Genomic DNA, 15,467 nt, shown 5'->3' with positions numbered 1-15,467 from the left:
TTCAGATCAAGGGTGACAACACGATTCTGCTTCAATAGTTGTGACAATGAGATGATGGCAGAGAAGTTTTATGGGGTTGAATGCAAGCAACAAAATTTCAAGATTATAAAACAACTGACATGAACCCTTCAAGAAACATCTACTGGCATAATTTCATATCCATGGTGTGTGACAACAAATCTAGAAGTGAATATCTATTTTCCAAGAAAAAAGGAGTGTGTGTAGTGTAAATGTTAAGGAGGAGAAAGACAAGGTTTGAGAGAAATGATATGAAACAGAGAGAAATTTAGGATAGGCCAACAAAATTCCTACCTCTTCAATCCCTGAAGACAAAACTGGCGTTGGTAGCTGTCTGCGAAAAAATTCAATACCTTTACCGTCTTTGTGTAAAAAAACACAGCACAGTGCATGAATTTCTTTGTGACCTTTAGATTTCTCTGCAACCTCTAAATTTCTCTATGTCGTTTTCTTTAGAATACGACCAATTTACCCATTCCCTGCATGAAGAACGAGCCCATCATATGCGATCAGCCATGAAGAAAATTGGTGTCTTTTTGAAATGATTTCAAATAATTTGTTAATGTAATCGCATTTGACAGTTAACCCATGTTGCACTTGAAAATAACATGTAATTTGATTACTCTTTTGAGTGTTGTATGATGGTGAAAAGTTTAGGAATGATGGGATTATAATCAAAGTTCATTGAAATTGGAAAAGGACATAAGTCAATCATGGTATGCCATAGTGCTTAGGCAAGCGGTATTTAGGCCTAGGGATTTGTAGTTAGAATAAAATGGGGGTGAGGGTCTAGGCCTAAAGTAGGGAATAGGGATAATGCAAATATTTGGGAATAGGGGAAAATTAATGTAATGTGGGAAATAAGGGGATAGGCAAGGGGGAAAATATGATGTCTAACAAGGGAATGGATTGAAACCTTTATGATTACGAATTTTTTGAGATCTTTCCTTCAAATGCAGAAATCTTGACCATATATCCATCTTGTCAATACGTAATACCCAGACTCAGTGATTTATTACAATAGCTTTCCATACATAGACACCCCTTCCCAATGACTGACTTTGATGACCAGAGTGATGACCCAACTCATGATGACTCTTTAGGTAGTGACAGGTCAAATTATGACAGTGAACATGTTTATGGATTTGACCTCCTTTATGTTAGCAAACAATATATCCGAATACCTTTCAACTGAAAAATTAACCTACTCTAACATGGGCTCCATTGGGGATGGCAACCTCCCTGTGAGGTGCCAAGAATGAAATCATAGACCAGAGGCCTTCCCATTGGGAAATACGGTCATAATATACAAGAGCTGATGTACAGACTCTAAAATGGAAAAATTTACTAACTAGACTGACTAAAAATAATAAAAACAGTTGACTTGCAGACTCATTTATTTATGGCAGAAACCAGTCAAGATCTTATGGCCTTCACTTCGGGCTTCAAAACTTAAATTTGACTACCCACACTTGCAATATACCAGAGTAGAACGGTATTTACAATGAAATGTGTTGAGAAATTAAGGGCAATGAAATTGTTCTATTTCTCTTTACTATGATAAATGCTTGAGATATTACTTCTTTAGATTTTGCTTCTTATCTATTATTATCTTCAAACAATTACCAAAAACAAGAAGATCAAAATACACAAGTACATAAGATTTTGGCACCATGCTAGGGAAAAAACCTCTCTAAAACTTGAGAGGAAAAACCCTTGAACTTTTTCTTATAGAATCTTTATTAAGAAGTTACATGACCCAAACATTAACCGAGAAATTCCTTCAACATCAAAAGACAATACCTCAAAATGTGTACCCAATCGCACTGTTCAATTATGTAGTGAATGAGCATGTTAGTCTACACCAAACAATTCATATAGGCTCTCCTAACCTCGATCTATCCTCGCATTATATGTAGATTCCTCATACACTGCCAAGGTTATGATTAGAGCTTGTCTACAGGACTTCACAAGGAAACAATGTTGATTGTCAACACAATGAAGGTAGAAGCCCCAGATTTCAGAATGTATGCATATGCATGAATGGAGTTAGGGCTCTCCTAGCCCTACTATACCCTCGCACCTTTCAACAGTAATCTCCTTCCTTTGTTTGCGGCCAAAACTACCCTTCAAACCATCCACACAGTTACGTGATACAAGACCCTACCCTAGATCTGAATGTCGTGATGAGGAGTAGGCTTAATGGTGGCTTCGTATGAGGGGAAAAACTTCCTCACGTGTTGCGGCTACCTTCTCTTTCCTCGACATTAATGTTTTTTCCCTTCTTCGTGAGAGAGATGAATTTAATTGCATTTTGGAGGAGCCACATGTAGCCCATATATAGGCTTATACTCTCATGTATTGAGCTGACACGAGCCTAGATTAAGTTGACATGTTCTTTGATTAATTAGTTGAGCCGACATGAATCCATAGCCCTCCTTTGAGTGATTTTTCTTGAGTAAATTTGTGGGTACACATTTGAGTATTCCTTTGATGATTTAGAAGGACATACATTCATTACATTTACACAAATAATACATGTTTGTCTTCACTTTTTTCTGACTTGTCTTGATATCTTAATTAGAGAAAAAATAATTCTTTAAATACAAAAATACATTAATGCAAAAACTTGACATAATGAAGACCAAACCTAGTTACACTATTTTCAACAAAATTATCCTTCAATCTCCAACTTAAGTGAGGAAATGTTTAAGTAGCCTGCCATTTACAAGCCCTACTCCAACTGGTTCATTTAATAAATCTTCAAGTAAATCAACATTTTGTCCCCTGAATGCAACAACTTTGAAAGGCCCCTTCCACAAGTTCTCGAACTTTCCATGATTGCCCTTATCTTCATTCTGTCCATCCCACTTTAACACCAAATCTCCAATCCAAAAGTGTGTTGCCTTTGTTCTTTTATCATATATCTTCTTTATTTGGTCTTGTAACAGTTGTGTGTTCTTAAACACCCCTTCTCTTGACTATTATAGTTGAATCATTTGGCCAATTCTGCGGTGCATATTGTTTGGTTCCGCTTTTGCCTCTTGCAACAATCTCATGACTAGCACTCTGAGAAATGGAGGAAAAAGAGCCTATGTTCCATAAACCGACTCAAATGGAGACATTCCTATGGATCTTTTAGTACTCATACGATCTACCCATAGTGCATGGATTAGTTTTTTGTGCCAGTTCCTTTTATTTTCCTATAGAAATTTTTTAATAATGCTGACGAAACTCATGTTGGATGATCCTCCCAAGCCATTTCCCTAAGGTTAATATACTGTGGAATGACCCAAAATGATGTTATATTTGTAGAAGAATTCAATCATCCTCTTTGACTTAAATGCAGTGACATTGTCTGTGATAATTTTTTATGGACAACCAAAATAGGACAAAATGTTGTTTTCCAGAAATTGGATGATAGTTGTATCTACGGTCTGCCTAGTAGGGACTGCTTCAATCCACTTTTTAAAATAACTTGTGCTTGTTAAAATCCATTTATGCTTCCCAGAAGAGGAAGGATGAATTTCTCCAATGAAATCAAGTCCCCATTGTTGAAACGGTGACTCTATTGCTATAGGTTTTAGAGGCAGGGGAAGCAACTTCTTTCTACCGTCAAACATATGACATTCCTTACAACTACCTACCTTCTTATACACATCAGCTAAAAAACTAGGCCAGTAAAGGCTAGACCTTAAGATCTTGTTCGTTGTTGTTTTCCAATATAAATGACCACCAAAATCGCCCTTGTGAAATTCTTCTATTGTTGCTTGAGCCTCATCTTCGAGTAAGCAATTAAGAAACATTCCACCAGGATATTTCTATTATAAAAACTAATCAATAATGCAGAATTTTACTACCATCAATTTTAGAAACTGGGCTTTAGTTTTGGGCTAGTCATGAGGTCCTTATAAATGTTGTAACATATATAGAATATCTGCATACCACAGTGAAGCAGTAAATTTCTCCAGCACTTTCTCAACAGCATTTGAGAGCTCTTGTTATGATAGGACAACGAGAAAATTAATTTGAAGGGACTGCAAATTTGATTCCGCCATCATCCAAGCCAAACCCTAACCTTTAATCAACTTTTTTGGTTTCATTTCTATGTCATATTCAAGAATTGTTGTGATCCATTTACCCCTCCTTCCGTCTAGGTCACTTTGAGTCAATATGTTTTTTTACTGCAGCACTAGGCACATAAGCCATGACATGAGATTGAAAAATGTACACCCTAAAGTCTTTCAAGGCCTTAACAAGCGCAAATGCTTGTTTTTCCATTATTTCATATTTGAGCGTAGCATCTCTGAGCACCATGCTGAAAAATGAAATAGGTTGTTTGTTGGGTCCATATAATACTAGTGATTACCCCATTAATATTGTAGTTGCACCCCTTATTAATATCGTTGTGCCCCTATTATCCCCATATTGTTATTACTGTGCCCCATAGAATCCCTCTATTGTTATTTTTGTGGCTTTATATTATTATTGTTAGGTCCGCTGGGTTATATTATGACTCCTTAGACTCCTATATATAGAAAGGAGGTTTTGTCATTTGAATCATCCAAGAATTGTTCATTTATGTAATGTAAAGGAGGTTTCCCCCTCGAATAGGTTGAATTCTAAGGCATTGATCTATCTTTTCTATCTTTTCTTGAGTTGGTTTCATAACATTTGGTATCAGAGCTTTGGATTCTAGGGTTTCGCTGCTCCAAATAGGTCATCGTGGCATTTTCGCTATAACTTTGTTTCTGTGATGTTTCAGAAGCTCAAAAAAAACCCATTTGAGAAGAAATCGCACTAAATCTCGGGTCTGAATTTCAGATCTTTTCGCACTATATTTGCGGAGATATGAGCTGAGGAAGTTGGTCTTTTTGCAGACTCCTGAATTTCATTCCAAACAGGTGACCTGGGGAAAATCGTCATAACTTTCTCTCTGAGCATTGGATTGAAATTTTGTAAGAAGGTACAGAAATAGGACGAACTATAATTTTTTTTTATACCTTTCGCAAAGCCAAAGGTCGAAACAGGGACACGTGGCACGTCGTACAAGTTCGGTCTACTGAACTGGTCTATAATTAGGTCACCGCGGGAGATTTGACATAACTCTTCCTTGGAGAATCCAATTGGGATCAGACTGGTGGAATTGGAAAGAGGACATAGAGGGCTACTACAGGGCACAATTTCAGAATTGGATGATCCAAAATTACATAGATACATCAAAGGAAATATCGAGCTCCTACAAAGTGAAAAAAAGGTGTGTAGATTCTTTTAATTTTTTGCTTAAGATTGGTTTGAAAATTTATTTTGAAGGAATTCAAAGGACATAGTAGAGCATTATTATCAATAACAGATGCCCCGAGGAAAGAAAATTTAAACACCTAGTAAACAACCTGAAAGCCCTAGCATGACTCATGAAGAAGAGGAAGAAATGCTACATGATATATCAAAATTACAAGAACAAGTGCAACAAATGTCACGCTCACAAAAGCTAACAGAAGCTAAGATAAATGGTGTGGAATCTAAGATAAAGGGCATGGAAGCTAATATGGATGATTTGAAGGTAGATTTGAAGACAGATTTGAAGAGACACATGGCAGATTAGAAGAGAGACATGGCAGATTTGAAGAGAGACATGGCAGATTTGAAGACAAATTTGACAAATTTTCTACAAGAAATACTTACTAATGGTGAAAAGGTTGTAAAGGAAACTCATGATGCGAACAAAATAAATGTTAATCATGATTTCATAGACTCTAATGTGGGATCAAAGACCCACCATATTCCAAAAATCGATATTAGGAGGTTTGATGGCAAGGATCCTGCAACATGGATATTATAGATGGAGCAATTTTTCAATCTAAATAATGTGCAAAACACACAAAAGGTGTGTATTGCAACTTTATATTTGGAACCAAATCAGTTTGTGTGGTATCAATGGCTTTGCTCTCGTAAATAAATTATCACTTGGGAAATTTTTACGGAAGAATTGACAGCACATTATGAGGATACAAAAAGCAACACTTTTTTTAGCCAATTGATAAGTCTCAAACAAAAGGGCTCAATAATGGAGCACATTGAGGAGTTCCAAAAATTGAACATAAGGGTAAAAGATATTCCAGAGGAGCATAGGATTGATGTGTTCATAGGGTCTTTAAAGGATAATATCCAACATGATGTCCGCCTTTGGGAACCTGATTCATTAGAGAAGGCATTCAGGTTAGCAAAAAAAATGGAAAGCAAAATTATGGCAAGCAGGAAGCATACCACTCACAACTATAAAGATGGAAGTGTTGTTGCCCCTAGTCTTCCACAACCTATAAGGTTGACACCACAACAATTGGAAGAAAAAAGAGCAAAAGGGCTTTGTTACAGTTGTGATACAAATACACTAAAGGTCATAAGTGTGCTAAGAAGAAATTATTCTACATAGATTGCGAAGAGGAAGAAGAAAAGGAGCAAGAAAGGTCAAAATAAGAGGATATACTCCAAGAACAAAGCCTAGATAAAGAAGAAATTAATCCAACCATATCTTGTAATGCATTGGCTGGAATTACCACTCCTCAAACCATCAAGATAGAAGGACAAATCAAGAAGAAAAAGGTAATAGTGTTGATTGATTCAGGAAGTACCCACAATTTTATTGATTGTAAGGTAGCAAAAGAATTGAATTGCTTCTTATATCCAGCACCAGAGTGTCAAGTGATGGTTGCAAATGGAGGAACAATAAATTGTTCTGGAAAGTGCCATAATATCAAGCTATTTATGGGAGAATATGTATTGACTAGACCAATGCTTTCCATTCCAATGGGAGGTGCTGATGTTGTACTAGGAGTCCAATGGCTACAATCCTTGGGTACAATAACTTTTAATTTTCAAGAACTTCATGAAATTTTCTGTGGAAGGAAAGGAAGTTGAATTAAGGAGTATTGCAAGGAAACCAAGAAAGATAATCAGCTCTAACGGTATGACAAAGCTTCTAAAAAAGGAACAAAGGGGTGTAATTGCACAATTATGTTCACTAGATGTTTCCACATTGGAATCATCTATTTCTCCAGATCTCCAAAAAATATTGAACAATCATTCCAAGGTATTTGAGACTCCCAAAGGTCTCCCACCTATTCGTGATCATGATCATGCTATTCATCTAATTCCAGGAAGTGTTCCTCCAAACATCAGGCCATACAGATATCCCTATGCCCAAAAGAGTGAAATTGAACGTATGGTTGCAGAAATGCTAGAGGTTGGTATAATTCAACCAAGTCAAAGTTCTTTCTCTGCTCCAGTAGTATTAGTGCACAAGAAGGATGGATCATGGCGCATGTGTCCGGATTATAGGGAGGTCAACAAGCTCACTATTAAAGATAAGTTTCCCATTCCTGTCATTGATGAATTACTGGATGAATTGCATGGATCAATTTACTTCACCAAGTTGGATCTTCGTTCAGGATATCATCAAATCAGAATGAAGATTGAAGACATTCCGAAAACAACATTTAGAACTCATGAGGGTCATTATGAATTTTTGGTCATGCCTTTTTGCCTTACCAATGCAGCTTCAACATTTCAAGGTTTGATGAATTCCTTTTTCAAACCATTCCTTAGAAAATTTGTGTTAGTATTTTTTGATGATATACTAATCTACAGTAAGTCTTGGAAGGATCATGTTGAACATGTTGATAGGGTGCTACAACTATTGGAGGAGAAACAATTATATGCAAAAATATCCAAATGTTTCTTTGGAGTATAAGAGGTGGAATATCTGGGTCATATTGTATCTCATGAAGGAGTTAAGGTAGACCCTAGCAAAATTAAAGCCATTAAGGAATGGAAAATCCCCACATCCATAAAGCATCTGCGAGGATTTCCTGGGTTGATAGGATATTATTGCAAGTTTTTTTAAGAATTATGGGAGAATAGCAACACCTCTAACAACATTATTGAAGAAAGATGCATTTTCATGGACTCTAGAAGAAACAAAGGCCTTCAAACATCTTAAAGAGGCAATGTGCCAAGCACTGGTCTTAGCTACACCAGACTTCACAAATTTTTTTATTGTGGAATGTAATGCTTCAGGAAATGGAATTGGTGCTGTTTTAATGCAAGATGAAAGACCCATTGCTTTTGAAAGTCGTCCAATCAAGGGAAAGTTTTTACACAAAGCTATTTATGAGAAGGAAATGTTGGCAATACTCCATGCACTTAAGAAATGGCAACCCTACCTAATGGGAAGACACTTCAAGGTAAAAATAGATCATGATAGCCTTAAATACTTTTTAGAACAAAGATTATCCTCTGAAGAGAAACAAAAGTGGGTCACAAAGATGTTGGGTTATGACTTTGAAATCATCTACAAAAAAGGGAAGCAAAATGTGGTGGCAGATGCACTCTCAAGAAAGGATGAGGACGTGGAAGCATTGTTGTGCGCCATTTCTATTATCCAACCAGATTGGATAAACAAAGCAAGGGAGGAATGGAAGAATGACGAAGAAGTGTGGGCACTTATTCGAAAGTTACAACAAGATTCCAGTACGTCTGATACATTTAGCTGGAAAAATGATTCTTTATGGTACAAAGATCGCTTATACCTCTGTAAGAATTCCCAACTAAAACAAAAGATTCTTATGGAATTGCATACTTCTCCCTTAGGAGGGCACTCAGGATTTTTAAAAACTTACCACAGGGTTAAGAAGGAATTTTTTTGGGATGGCCTTAAATCGGATATTCAAAAGTTTGTGGCAGAATGTTTGGTTTGCCAACAAAATAAAGTTGAAACAATTAAGACCCTAGGTCTATTACAACCTTTATCCATTCCAAGCCAACATTGGGAGGAGGTTTCAATGGATTTTATCACAGGTTTACCCAAGTCTGATGGAAAGAGTGTCATCATGGTTGTAGTTGACAGACTTACCAAGTATGCATACTTTTGTGTATTATCACATCCATTTAAAGCCAGTACAATATCTACTGCATTTATGGAAACAATTCAAAAGCTACATGTAAACCCAAAAATTATTGTGAGTGACAGAGATCCCATTTTCACTGAAAATTTTTGGACAGAATTATTTTCTTGTCTTGGTACTCAGTTAGCTCATAGTTATATTATCATCCTCAATCTGATGGGCAAACTGAGATAGTAAACAAATGTTTGGAAGGATATCTTCATTTCTTTGTATCTAATAAACAGACACAATGGGTCAAATGGTTTCCTCTAACTGAATGGTGGTATAACACTTCCTTCCATACAACAACAAAAATGACCACATTTATGGCACTTTATAGATATCAGCCACCATCCATCACATCATATTTAAGAGAAAATTCTAAGGTTCAAGCAGTGGAACATCACATCGAACATCAACAACAATTCCTCCAACTCTTAAAAGATAACCTTGTGTTGGCACATAATAGAATGAAACAACAGGTAGATCAACATCGCAGCGAAAGAAGTTTTGATGTAGGTGATTGGGTATTCGTACGGCTACAACCATATAAGCAAATGTCCCTCAAGCAAGCTAAGAAGGATAATAAATTATCACCAAAGTATTATGGTCCGTACAAGGTGTTGCAAAAGATTGGTACTATGGCATACAAATTGGAGCTTCCTGTAGCTTCTCAATTGCACCCAGTTTTCCATGTTTCATGTTTAAAGAAGGTTATAGGCGAAAAGCTCCCAGTTCAAACAATATTGTCAGAACTTGACGAGGAAGGAAAAATTATATTGGAACCGGAAGCAGTCACAGAAACAAGAACTCGACAGCTATGAAATTGATCAATTTCATAGTATCTTATCAAGTGGAAGAACTTATACGCTGAAGATTCCACATGGGAGGATGAGAATTTTATACAGAAGCATCCAGAACTACTCAAGTGTTGAAGACAACACTTTTTTGAAGGAGAGGGGCATGTTGGGTCCCTATAATACTAGTGATTACCCCATTAATATTGTAGTTGCATCCCTTATTAATATTGTTGTGCCCCTATTATCCCCATATTGTTATTACTGTGCCCCATAGAATTCCTCTATTGTTATTTTTGTGGCTTTATATTATTATTGTTAGGTCGGCTAGGTTATATTGTGACTCCTTAGACTCCTATATATATAAAGGAGGTTTTTTCATTTGAATCATCCAAGAATTGTTCATTTATGTAATGTAAAGGAGGTTGCCCCCTCGAAGAGGCTGAATTCTAAGGCGTTGATCTATCTTTTCTTGAGCTGGTTTCATAACATTATTCGACTCCCTACTTATTTTTCTGCAAAATGACTGCAACAATATTATGCTCAGATGCAAAAGAAAACACTATGAACTCCCTTGTGTAATTTGGACTAGCCAAGGTAGGAGCACGAGACAAGGCTACTTTAACTTCATTGAAATATTTCCTACTATCTTCACTCCATTTCACCTCGTTGTCCCGCTTCAACATGTCTGTAATTTTTCTAGAAATCTCAGCCAAATTAGGAATGAACCTTCTCAAAAAAACAATTTTTCCCAAAAAGCATTGAATCTCCTTTTTACTCCAAGGAGCATCCACTTTCTGAATTGCTGCAATTCTATTAGGGTCTATGTTTATGCCATCTTTCGAAATGATATGACCCAACAATTTGCCTTCCCCAAACCAAACAAGGATTTTTTGGGATTTAATGAGATTACATGTTTCCTACACTTCTCCAAAACTACTCTTAAGTGCTGCAAATTCTCCTCATCAGATTGTGAGTAAACAATAAAATCATCAAGGTATATGACAAGAAACTTATCGTTTTCTTCTGCAAAAGTTATTTCCATCACTCTCTGAAATGTTTCCATTGCATTCATCAAACCGAATGGCATCTTAGCATATTTGAATGTGCCCTAGGGCATTGTGAAGGCAGACTTATCCTAGTCTTCTGGGTGAACCAAAATCTGGTTATACCCAGAAAATCCATCCAGTAATGACATTCTTCTTGCACCAACTACTTTCTGGAGAACATGGTCCATCTTTGGTAGCAGATCGTTGTCCTTGAGGGACACCATGTTTAAGTTCCTGGAATCTACACACAATCTAATTTCACCCATTTTCTTTCTGAATGGTACCAAATTAGACATCCAATCATAAAAACGAAGAGGTACTATAATACCAGCATCAAACAACTTCCTTACTTATTTTTCAATTAAGGGAAGAAATGTTGTATTGGTCCTTCATAGCTTCTACTTGAATGGATTTTGATCTTTATGTGTTGAATAATCTCTTTGTCATACACCTTCAAGTCTTTGTACCCCCAAGAAAAAACATCAGAGAATTCAGTGAACAATTCCAAATATCTTCTTTTCATGTTAGGGCTCAAAGTTTTCGACAACTTTATCATCTTCGGGTGTTCTATTGTACCTATATTGCATTCTTCAATTCCCTCTCCAACTGGTGCCAATTTTGGTCTTTTGGCCACATCATTCTGGTCAAACAATTCCTCCAAAGGTACCAGACCTCTTGGAAGGATATTGTCCTTTAGCTGCAATATTTTCAACTCAGAGCCTTGCTTATCCAATTCCTCCTTCATTTGATTTATGAAACTCTCCTTATCTGCATCTTCCCATTTGTTGTCCCTTTCCCATCTCATTCTGGCAAACTCTTCTTTCATCAGCACAAAATTTTCCACTTGCTTGTCATTTTCATAAACTTGCCAATGACCCATGTCATATGGGATAGCAGGTCTATGTCTCACCGCTACCCTGTATGTTCCATTAACATTACTAGGCATGTCAAAATCATAGTCTGAAGTAGTCAATGCATCTGCAACAACATTGTCTTTCCTCAGAACCACTGAAAAACTATATTCAAAAAAATTATGCAAATAATAAAGTACAACATTCTGATAAGCTTGCATGTAGGAATGTTTGGTTTAATATTCACCTTTGATTTGCCTAACCACCAACTCAAAATTGCCAAAAACAATAATTCTTTTAGCTCCTTATTTTTTAAAATTTCTCAAGCCCAAAATCAGAGCTTCATATTCCGCCACATTATTAGTATAATCAAACTCGAGTTTATATGAAAACAACTTTGAGTTACCAATTTCTGGATTTATAATCCACACTCCTGCTCCATCTCCTTTTCTTCTTACTGCTCCATCAAAATGCATGGTCCAAACTTGATGTTTTCTCCTTCCATTACCATCCATTTTGTCTTTGAAATTTGCAAATTTTTTGAGGGTAGACTAGTTGATTGGTATCTCTTTTTCATTGTTGTCTTGCCCTTCTTTCTTATGACTTTTTGCTTCATAAATTTGTTTTGTAGATGTCTCTTTATAATAACTAAAAACATCTAACTCATTTTTCTGTCTGCCTTCTCTTTGACATCTAAATTGCTTCATTGTCCTGCCCTAAATACTCATGTAGAATTTCTCTTTCGTGACAGTTGTCCCTTTATTATTCAATATCTGAGACAAGCCCTTGATCATAAGGACAAATCAAATTAAACAGAACAAATGAATCTACATTAGAATGGGCCAAATACACTGGATGGTTTACACTCATGTTCTTACTGTTGATCATGTACTGCATGAGAGGTTCCCTGTATAACCTTTTCATCTAACCTCCAAAAGCTGGAATTGTGATGTAGGACATGTTTGTTGTAATGCTCTATTTATCTTTGCCATCCAATATCTAAACAACAACATACCATACCCAGGAGGTATGTCTGCCACCACGATATCCATCACCATGCATTTCGAAGGAATTTGGGTTAAGGATATTGCTTAATATTTAATTAACCCCGGACATTTCATGTTGCTGGAATCAAACAAGTAGAGGTCCTTGTGTGGTCTTGTAATGTCTAAACCCAACCTTTCCATAATCACCATTAGCATTAAATTATGTGATGCCCCAGAGTCCACCATAGCATAGTGCAGGATTTGTTCATGTACATTTAAACTAACATAAAAGGGAGCAACATCACCATCCTACATTTTATCCTCAAGTTTTGGCCCAAAGATGATAGCTGGATGATCATCTGCAATGTTAAATGTATCAGATGTTTTATCTACTTTAAGCGCCTTTAAGATCTGAAATCTATATTGATCATTTCTTACTAATTCACCAAGAGGAATAAAAATCTTCAACTTAGCAATTTCAGCTTCAAGATTAAATAGATTGGATACCTTTTGAGTCTCCTTGAGAATAACATCCTTCTTTTCTATAGCCTCTTTGTCTTTGGGTATGTTGTCCTTCCACTGCAAGATAGTGATAGGAGGATCCTTCATCTGGGCACTTGTGCTAGGAACATATTTCTTATGAGTACTTGTATTAGGGAGGTTCCTTCTTACACCGATAGCAGGCACTTCTTTCCTTGTTGCATTGTTGATTGTTGTATATTTCTCTGCTGAATTACCTCCCACAATTCTATTCCTCAAATTATACTATCGCTGCACTTGCATTATAGCATTATGAAAACCCTTTCTATATTCCTCTAATTTAATCATCAATGCATCATTTTGGGATTAGGAAAATAATGGTTCTTCAACTTCCACTTCAATATTTTCAATCTTCTCATGTTCTTGATCCTCTTTAGTCAAATAAACCTCTTGTTTCCCATCACCAAAAATATTTGATCTCCAGGACATTGTTCATCTTCCACATCTTGATCTTGAGTGAAATTTTGTTGGAAGGGTGGTCTTATTCACTGTTGTGACTGCTCTAAACCCTTTTTCTCTCAAGGTTTGTTAAGAAAATATGGATGCCTTCGAAAACCTACATTTTTTATTCGTGGACCAATCTGGGTCTCTTAAACTGCTATCTAGTCGACCAGAGAGATTTTCTCCATAATCTTCTCCATAGTCTTAACCAATGTTTCAATTTCGGCATCTACAGAAGTGGCATGACCCTCTATGATAACTCTTTTCTCTGACTTTATCTTAGACTTCTTTGCTAATAGACTAGCCTCCACACTAACTGCATTATTTTGCATGTCCTCCAGTGTTTCCCGATTTCTTTCCCTAAGCTAATAAGCCATTTCAAGGTCAAAAGCATTTGGATAATGTAGAAAGGCTAGCCAAGGAGGAGGCTTAATCTCTGTAGGATTTGAATTGTACAATTTGTTGAACCTTGTAGAAAAATCTTGAATAGTTTCTCCGAGTTGTCTTTTCAAATTATTGTACTCTGCCAAGATCTGCAAGTGGTTCTTCTTCTCACCCCACCTTGCAAGAAATGCATCTTCTAACTCCTGATCATTTGAAAATTCTCCCGGGTGACAACTCCTGAACCATTTCTTGACATCACCAGAAAAACTTTGAGCAAATAATCTAATTTTAACATCATCATCACTGTCCTTGTCAACATGTTGTTTAGCAGTAATTTCTCCTACACCATCATATCGTGGAAGCCTCTGCCTGTAATTGAGAGGTAAATCATGAAGTTGAGCAAAGAAATGAGAGGAGCATATCTTTTTTCCATAGATATTACTTAAGTAGTTGGGTGATTGATAGATGGTGTAACAACAACAACAGATGGTGGAAGGAATTGATGAATGAAAGTTGAAAATGATGACGAAGGATTTTGGTATGAGGTCACAACAGAGCCAGTAGTCTAAACAGGTTGAACAATGATAGTTTGCTAAGAGAAGATTGTGTTTTCAGTAGCTTTCTGAACTTTTTCAACTAGGACTTTGAGTTTAGTAAACTATTAGATGATATTCTGACTAGAATCAATCTTTGGGAATGATATACAAGAACATAAATTGCCTGAATCTGCTATAATTTCAGAGATACTAGAAGAATATCTCGTTTTGAACAATGGGATTTCAGAGGAAATTTTTGGTGAGGAAATAGATTTCCTGCGAGGACAATAACTAGCTTTACTTTCCACCATGACTCTCTCCTTCCTAACAAGTTTTTCAGGATCAGAAACAACTACAAGGGGATTTGGGTCAAGGTTCTACCTGGTGAACCTCCTAGAAGTAAGATCTTCTCAGAAAAAGGTGCATGCAGAGAAAATATCTAACAGCGAAAACAATCTTTAAACTTCAGCCTATGATGTAATTATGAACACATAACTTCCCAAGACAATTAGACTTTTGAATCCCTAGCAATGACGCCAATATGTTAGCACTTCGTAGTTTTATCCACATTGAAAGGAGAAACTCAGAGGTAACCACAAACCTCTTTTGGTTGAATGATTGGTCTTCTTCAATGAAGGGGGCTCCCTTACAAAATATAAAGACTTTAAAGCATAAATTTATAGCAGAGACCATTTCTGACAAATGAATTCTGAAGGTATTTGGCTTAAGTTTAAATGGCCCGCTAGGTAATAACAGATGATCAATTTGTCCTTTTACTCATTTACTTATGCAAGTAAACTGACAACTATTACAAGGGCTTGTAAGCATGACTTGGGATACAATGACAGGTTGTAGTATAGAGGAGATAAATTAAAATAAAAACAAATTCTTCCTCTACAATAAGACTAGGTTATTTATATAGG

This window comes from Pinus tabuliformis, chromosome 2_2 (genome assembly GCF_031772625.1).
Source record: "Pinus tabuliformis cultivar Carrire ecotype Pingquan chromosome 2_2, CPIR1, whole genome shotgun sequence".
Classification (NCBI taxonomy): Eukaryota; Viridiplantae; Streptophyta; class Pinopsida; order Pinales; family Pinaceae; genus Pinus; species Pinus tabuliformis.
This window is presented reverse-complemented; position numbering follows the sequence as displayed.